Genomic DNA, 7,299 nt, shown 5'->3' with positions numbered 1-7,299 from the left:
ATCCAGAGCATTGCTCTTTTGGGACAATTACGGGCACCCCCACCCTTGGAAGCCTAGAAAGCTGTATTAATGTCTTCTTTGATGACTGCGAGGCCTGACTTAGCCCAAAAAGCTTATCCGGTTTCTCGAACGTGGCATCGAGGTCCCCGTGGGCCCCGCTCAAAACTGCAGGATCCCTAGGGTGACATTCCGGAAGGGAGTCAACTTACCAGTGTTGAAGCACAACACATCACAACACGGGCAGGTGGACAGGCTAGATGAAGAGCAAGGACCACAGTGGGGGTCCCCGGGGGCTTACATGGGTTCACCTTATGCATGGAAGTGAGCAGAAACCTCACTGGGGGGGTGGCCTAGTGGATAGAGCACAGGCCTGGGAGTCAGAATTATTAGGTTCTAATCCCGGTTCCACCACTTGTCTGCTGCGTAACGTTGGGAAGTCATCACTTCTCTTTGAACTCCGTTACCTCATCTATAAATTGGGGATTAAGACTGCGAACCCCATGGGGAACATGGACTGCGCTCAGCCCGCTGTTGGGTAGGGACCGTCTCTATATGTTGCCAACTTGTACTTCCCAAGTGCTTAGTACAGTGCTCTGCACACAGTAGGCACTCAATAAATACGATTGAATGAATGAATGATTAGCTTGTAGTGCAGAGCCTGGCACATAGTATACGCTTAACAGATGCCATTAAAAAAACATGAAGTTATCAACTGAGGGAAATTTTCAGCAGTTTGTTGGGATTCATGAGGGACAGACAGCAGTCAGATGAGGAGTGTCATGAAGGGAATAGATGTAATGACTGTTAGCTCATTGTGAACAGGGCACGTGTCTGCCAACTCTGTTGTACTCTCCCAAGTGCTTAGTACAGTGCTATGCCACCCAATAAGTGCTCAATAAATACCATTGATAATGAGAAGCAGCATGGCCAAGTGGCAAGAGCAAGGATGCTCATTGGTATAGACTTCAAGCTTGTTGGGAGCAGGGATGTGTCTGTTTTATGGGAAACAGCAAGGCCTAGTGGTAAGAGCATGGGCTTGAGAGTCAGAGGTCTTGGGTTCTAATCCCAGTTCCACCACTTGTCTGATGTTTGGCTTTGGGCAACTCACTTAAATTTTCTGTGCCTCAGTTACCTCATTTGTAAAATGGGGATTGAGACTGTGAGCCCCACGTGGGGACAACCCGATCACCTTGTACCTACCCCAGCACTTAGAACAGTGCTTGGCACATAGTAAGCGCTTAACAAATAACATTATTATTATTATTATTATTATGATGATGTTGACAGCCAGAGGCAGATTTGAAGATGAAATGAGGAGGTGTGAGTAGTAAATGAGACCACCCACAAATGACAGTCTTTCACAGTGTGGAATGGAGGGCCTCGTCAGCCACCCCTGAATCCTGCAAGTGATGGAATCTTTACATTCGGATTGAGTCTGGCAGTCCTCATGGTCTGCTGCTATGTTCCATGGCAGCTAAGTGAAGAGTCACACGGATCCCAACACCACCAATGCATTCATTCATTCAATCATATTTATTGAGCGCTTACTGTGTGCAGAGCACTGTACTAAGCACTTGGGAAGTATAAGTTGGCAACATACAGAGACGGTCCGTACCCAACAGTGGGCTCACAGTCTAGAAGGGGGAGACAGACAATGCATCGTTTAGTGGATAGAGCACAGGCCTGGGAAACAGAAGGTCATGGGTTCTAATCCCTGCTCCACCACTTGTCTGTTGTGTGACCTTGGGCAAGCATTTCTCTGTGCCTCAGTTACCTCATCTGTTAAAAGGGGATTGAGGCTGTGGGACAGGGACTGTGTCCAACCTGATTTGCTTATATCCATCCCAGTGTTTAGTAATGTGCCTACTAAACAAAGCACTTAACAAAGACCACAATTATTAACTGTGTTCTACCTTCTCTTCCCATAGAGATCCTTCCTAAATTCCCACAGCTGCCTGCTTTGGAGGGTATCCAAGGGTTTCCACCCTAGCCCAGTGGTCCTGGCGGGTACAGACCCTCCTCTGACTCCCCGGCATGTCTGGGCCAGCAGGGGTCTGGAGGTTTTCCAAAGCCTCACTTGGGCCCTGCATTTTCCGAGCAGGTGTGACTGCAGGCGGGCGTCTGGGTCCACAGTGGCCCTGATGAGAGCAGAACAATCCCGGTTTTCATTTTCCTCTGCCTCTCAGGCTCTTTGGGGCCAGGCCTATGTTGGGCGGGGATGTTCTTTGGACAGGATTTTCTTTGTGGGAAAGATCCATTTTCAACCTACGAGAACCAGGCAGCATGGCTTAGTGGATAGAGCACGGGCCTGAGAGTCAGAAGGGCCTAGGTTCTGATCCCGGCTCTACTGCCTTTCTGCTGTGTGACCTTGGACAAGTCACTTCACTTTTCTGGGCCTCTTATCTCATCTGTAAAATAAGGATTTATTCTGTGAGTCCCATGCAGGACATGGATCGTGTTCAACATGATTAGGTTGTATTGACTCCAGCACTTAATACAGTGCCTGGCACATAGGTACTTAACAAATACCATTACAAAAACAAAAGTGGCCCAGGGTAAGAATAACCCTCCACACCAACTCCAACTTTCACGCAGATAAGGATAAGGGGCTTGGAGTTCCACAGTCCTAGTCTCTCATTGTCCACCCAGGAACTTTCCACCTAACTGGTTAACAGGGTGTATCTTCAACTTTTCCATCCATCCCTATCCCTGTCCTCCTCTTACCTCACTACTGCCCAACCCAAACTTTGCTTTCTCTCTCCTTTGCCCACCCCCAACCCCATGTTAACTCTGCCAGCTCAAATTACAAATCCTCAGGAGTTGAGGGTACGGAAGACCCATTTGCCCACTTTTCGGATTCAGCAGTGCAGCTTGTCTAAGAAGTTTCACACCTCAGTCTGGCCCCCTTAGGGCTTGCCATCCCCTCAAACGGGCTGTTAATCACAGGAAAGCCTAGGTCTGTCTGAAGCCCAAGATAAGGGCTTCCTTATCCGGGGTGAACAAAGCTACAGTTTGTGAGCTTCTCATTCACCTAATCAAGCAGGTGGCTGAAAATATCTGTGCCTTTGGCAATCTTTCTGAGCAAGTATTTGTTTTGCCCCTCATATCCTTCTGATCCCTCCTGCCATTTTCCTTCCATTGAGAATTCTGAGCTTCACTAGGAAGGAGAGAGCTTCTGGAAGTGGGCTGGTTCAGCTGGCTAAACTATGCTTCCTTGAACATTTTAGTTCAATTAATGAATCAACATGTGCTAAACACTAGGGAGAGTACAGTAAGACAGAGTTGGTAGACATGTTTCCTTCCCACAAGGAGCCCATATTCATGGTGGGTATTCCCATGGTGACCAAGGCAGTGATTGCTTAAGAGCTGCTTTTAGTAAGGAAGTCTAGCTTCAAATCATCCACACTCTCCTGACCCCAGTGGCCTCAAGAGATGGCCACCAAAGGTTGTCTGTCAGCTGTTCCTAGCAGACCTGGATCCATGGACCTGCTCTCCCAATGCCAGGGTCCTACCCAAGCTCACTCCCAACTGTATTTACTGAGTCTCAGTTGCGTGCAGAGCGTGGGCACCCCAATGGGCAGTTGTTAGAAGCGGACATTTCAGGGCCGGGCTATCATAGCACGAAACAGGTGTGGGCTTCATCGCCTCGCCTCCGCCCTCACTGCCGTAGTCTCGAACTGCCCTTGGTATTGAATCTCCCTGAGCACCTCCTTGGGAGAGGAAGGAGGAACAGATGCTTCAGCAAAGTTGAGCATCGACTCCATGTGTGTTCTTTACAGCCAGATCCATTTTGAGTTGCTGGATCCTGGGGGTCTCCCAAGGCTGAGGGGAGCAGCGGGGAGGGACTGGGCATTGCCCCTGGGATGGCTGGTCTTCAGGGCAATGATAACAGTGCTTAAGTCCGGCTGCAGGCGGGTTGGGAATCTACCTCAATCCCACGTTTCCTTTTGGAGTTCCAGCTCCCAGGGGAGTTGACTGGAGGTGGGTTTTGTGGGGTGGATCACAGTGTCCCTGAAGGGTAGATTGGCCAATGCCCCTCCTTCTGGTCATACTGTGGGGCAGCCTGTGATTTGAATGAGGTTAGTTGAAGGCAGTGTGGTCTAGGGGAAAGAAGGTGAGCCTGCGAGTTGGGCGGTCTGGAGAGGCCTGCTGTGTGACCTTGGAAACATCACCACAAACCTCTCTCAGTTTTGGTTTCTATGCGTGGAAAATCTGGTCAAGAACACTGACTCTTCCCCCCGCCCCCATGCGTGTACACACACACACACACACACATATCCCCACCCTCTCTCTCCCCCTCTCCCTCAGGGATGTAGGGAGGATAAAATATGATCACTGATTGGAAAGCGCTTTGGAAAAAAAAAAACACTTGGGGCAGTAGGATTATTATTAGGCGGAGTAAGATGGGAGAAATCCCTGAGGACGCAGATGCTCCACCATTGGCTGGGAGCTGAGAGGAGAGTTTTGGGGCCCCGGCTCAACCATAAATAAACCTGCACCAGGCTGTTGAAACAGCATGGCATAGTGGCTAGAGCATGGGCCTGGGAGTCAGAAGGTCATGGGTTCTAATCCTGACTCTGGCACTTGTCTGATGTGTGACTTTGGGCAAGTCACTTACTTCTCTGTGTCTCAGTTCCCTCATCTGTAAAATGGGAATTGAGATGGTGAGCCCTATGTGGGACAGGGACTGTGTCCAACCTGATTTGCTTGTATCCATCTCAGTGCTTAGTACAGTGCCTGGCACATACTAAGTGCTTAACAAATACCATAATCATTATTATTATCGTTGGGCTTAGGCTAGAGAAAAGTTATCAGCAAGTAGAGGGAGAGGCAGGAAAGCCGGACTTGAACCCAATTGAGCCCGCTGTTGGGTAGGGACTGTCTCTATAAGTTGCCAACTTGTACTTCCCAAGCGCTTAGTACAGTGCTCTGCACACAGTAAGCACTCAATAAATACGATTGAATGAATGAATGCCACAAAGACCAGGCAGCTCAGTGGCAAGGCCCAGGCAAATGCTGGAGGCCCACAGTGCACAGGCATAGACGTTTGGCTGGTGAGGGAGGAAAGCAGGAGGAGGGAAGGGATTGGGTTGCCATGCTCCGGCCTGTGCATCCCATACCTATCTCCTTCCTTCAGCCCTCCTCCTAATCTCCCTCTCTTCTTTTCCACCTCTGCCCTCCTACCTCCCCCCTCTCTCTCCCTCCTCTCATCTCTCTCCAGATGTTGGGCCCACCCACTTGTGTTTTTGTGGCAAAAACAATCCTTTTCATTTGTTACCAGCTTTCCAGCAGCAGAGGCTTTGTCCAAATGGTGGGTGCGCTCCCCTGGCATGAAATTTCAACCTTCTCCTTCCCCCAGGGGATGATTGTGCAAGGGGCTTCCTATGCCACTAGGGAGGGGGAGAAACATAGGAAATGAGCAGCCTAGGTGAAAAGAATCACTCTCTCAGAGAAGAGTTTTGCTCTGAAGTTCTCAAACCCTTGCTTCAGTTCTCCACTAGCTTTGGCTGTGGGTGTAATCGACCAGTTTCTGAAGCCATCAGGGTTCTAATCACAGCTCTCCCATTTGCTGTATGTGACCACGGGCAAGTCCCTTCTCTTCTCTGTGCCTCGGTTACCTCATCTGTAATATGGGAATTAAGACCTAGAGCCCCATGTGGGACAGAAACTCTGTCCAACCTGACAACGGGGTAAGTACCACAGCACTTAGTACAGTGCTTGACACACAGTAAGCGCTTGACAAATACCATAAAAAAAATCTCAGGCTAAGGTAGGTAATCCTGTGTCAGCAGGGGAGTGGGAAAGCAGGGTGGAGGAGCAGTATCCTCAGATGGGTCTTACTGGGGCTGCAGGAATTAGCTACTACATTCATTAAAAGCTTAACTTGCATGCCAAGTCCTGTGCTAAGCGCTTGGGTAGGTAATACTCTCCTCCCCAAGACTATGGGGCTCCTGGCATGAGGGCCGGCTGGATGGGGAGGGCTGAGCCAGTAAGGTACCTGTTGGGTTATTTCCTTCGTTAGGAATGGCACCTTTTCTTCCTGGCTTTCCACAGCTCCCAGAGCACGTGGGTGTGAGGAGGGCTTAGAGTGGGAGTCTTGACCTTCTGGGAACTAAAGGCCTCATCTTCCACTTGGATGGCAAACTCAGGTCTACAACTGTCACCCAGCAATGCCCACTCCGAAATAATACTGTTAATACCCATGCTGGGGTAGATACAAGATGATCAGATAGGGTCCAGCCTCTGCCCCATATGAGGCTGGGAGAGCAGGTACCTTACCCCATTTTACAGTTGAAGAAACTGAGGTTCACTAAGTTCACCCAGTAGGTCTGTGGTGTTTGCTGGGTTGGGCAATGGGACCTAAAGTAACCTCGCCTCTTTTCTGAATTGAAATGTCAGATTTCTGTGTTGCAGGAGCTTACACAGGGCCTGGGAGAGTTGGAATGTGAAATCATAGCTTTTTGGGACACCTTCTCTGCTTTTGCCCCTCCTCTTGTCAGAAGGCCTTGAGAAGCAGTCATAAGGACCTGGATTCTCATCTTAGCTCAGCCACATGTCTGCTGTGTGACTTTGGGCAAATCACTTAATAATAATTAATAATTATGGACTTTGTTAAGTGCTTACTATATGCCAAACACTGTTTTAAGAGCTGGGGTAGTTACAAGTTTATCAGGTTGGACACAGTCCCTGTCCCACATGAGGCTCACAGTCTTAATCCCCATTTTAGAGTTGCAGCTATTGAGGCCCAGAGACGTTAACTTCTCTTAATGTCTCTGGGCCTCAGTTACCTCATCTGTAAAATGGGGATTAAGACTGTGAACCCCCATGTGAGAGAGGGGCTGTGTCCAACCTGATTAGCTTGTATCTATCTCAGTGCTTAGTACTGTGCCTGGCACATAGTAAGCACTTAACAGATACCATTTAAAAAAAAAAGGTTGGGCAAAGCCACAGGCAGCATCAATCCACTGGCCAAAGAGCTTGGGGACTACATAGCCATTCATTGTGGGGCTGGGCTGGGACTACTGTGGCTTCTGCTTAATAATAGTAATAATAATAATAATGGTATTTGTTAAGTGCTTACTATGTGCCAGGCACAGTACAAAGGGTTGGGGTTGGGATACAAGCAAATCGGGTTGGACACAGTACCTGTCCCACGTGGATCTCACAGTCTCAATCCCTGTTTTACAGATGAGGGTACTGAGGCCCAAAGAAGTGAAGTGATTTGCCCAAGGTCACACAGCAGGTGTTAGAACCATGACCTTCTGACTCACAGGCCCGGGCTCTATCCACCACGCCAGG

This window comes from Tachyglossus aculeatus, chromosome X1, assembly GCF_015852505.1.
Source record: "Tachyglossus aculeatus isolate mTacAcu1 chromosome X1, mTacAcu1.pri, whole genome shotgun sequence".
In the NCBI taxonomy this organism is placed as follows: Eukaryota; Metazoa; Chordata; class Mammalia; order Monotremata; family Tachyglossidae; genus Tachyglossus; species Tachyglossus aculeatus.
This window is presented reverse-complemented; position numbering follows the sequence as displayed.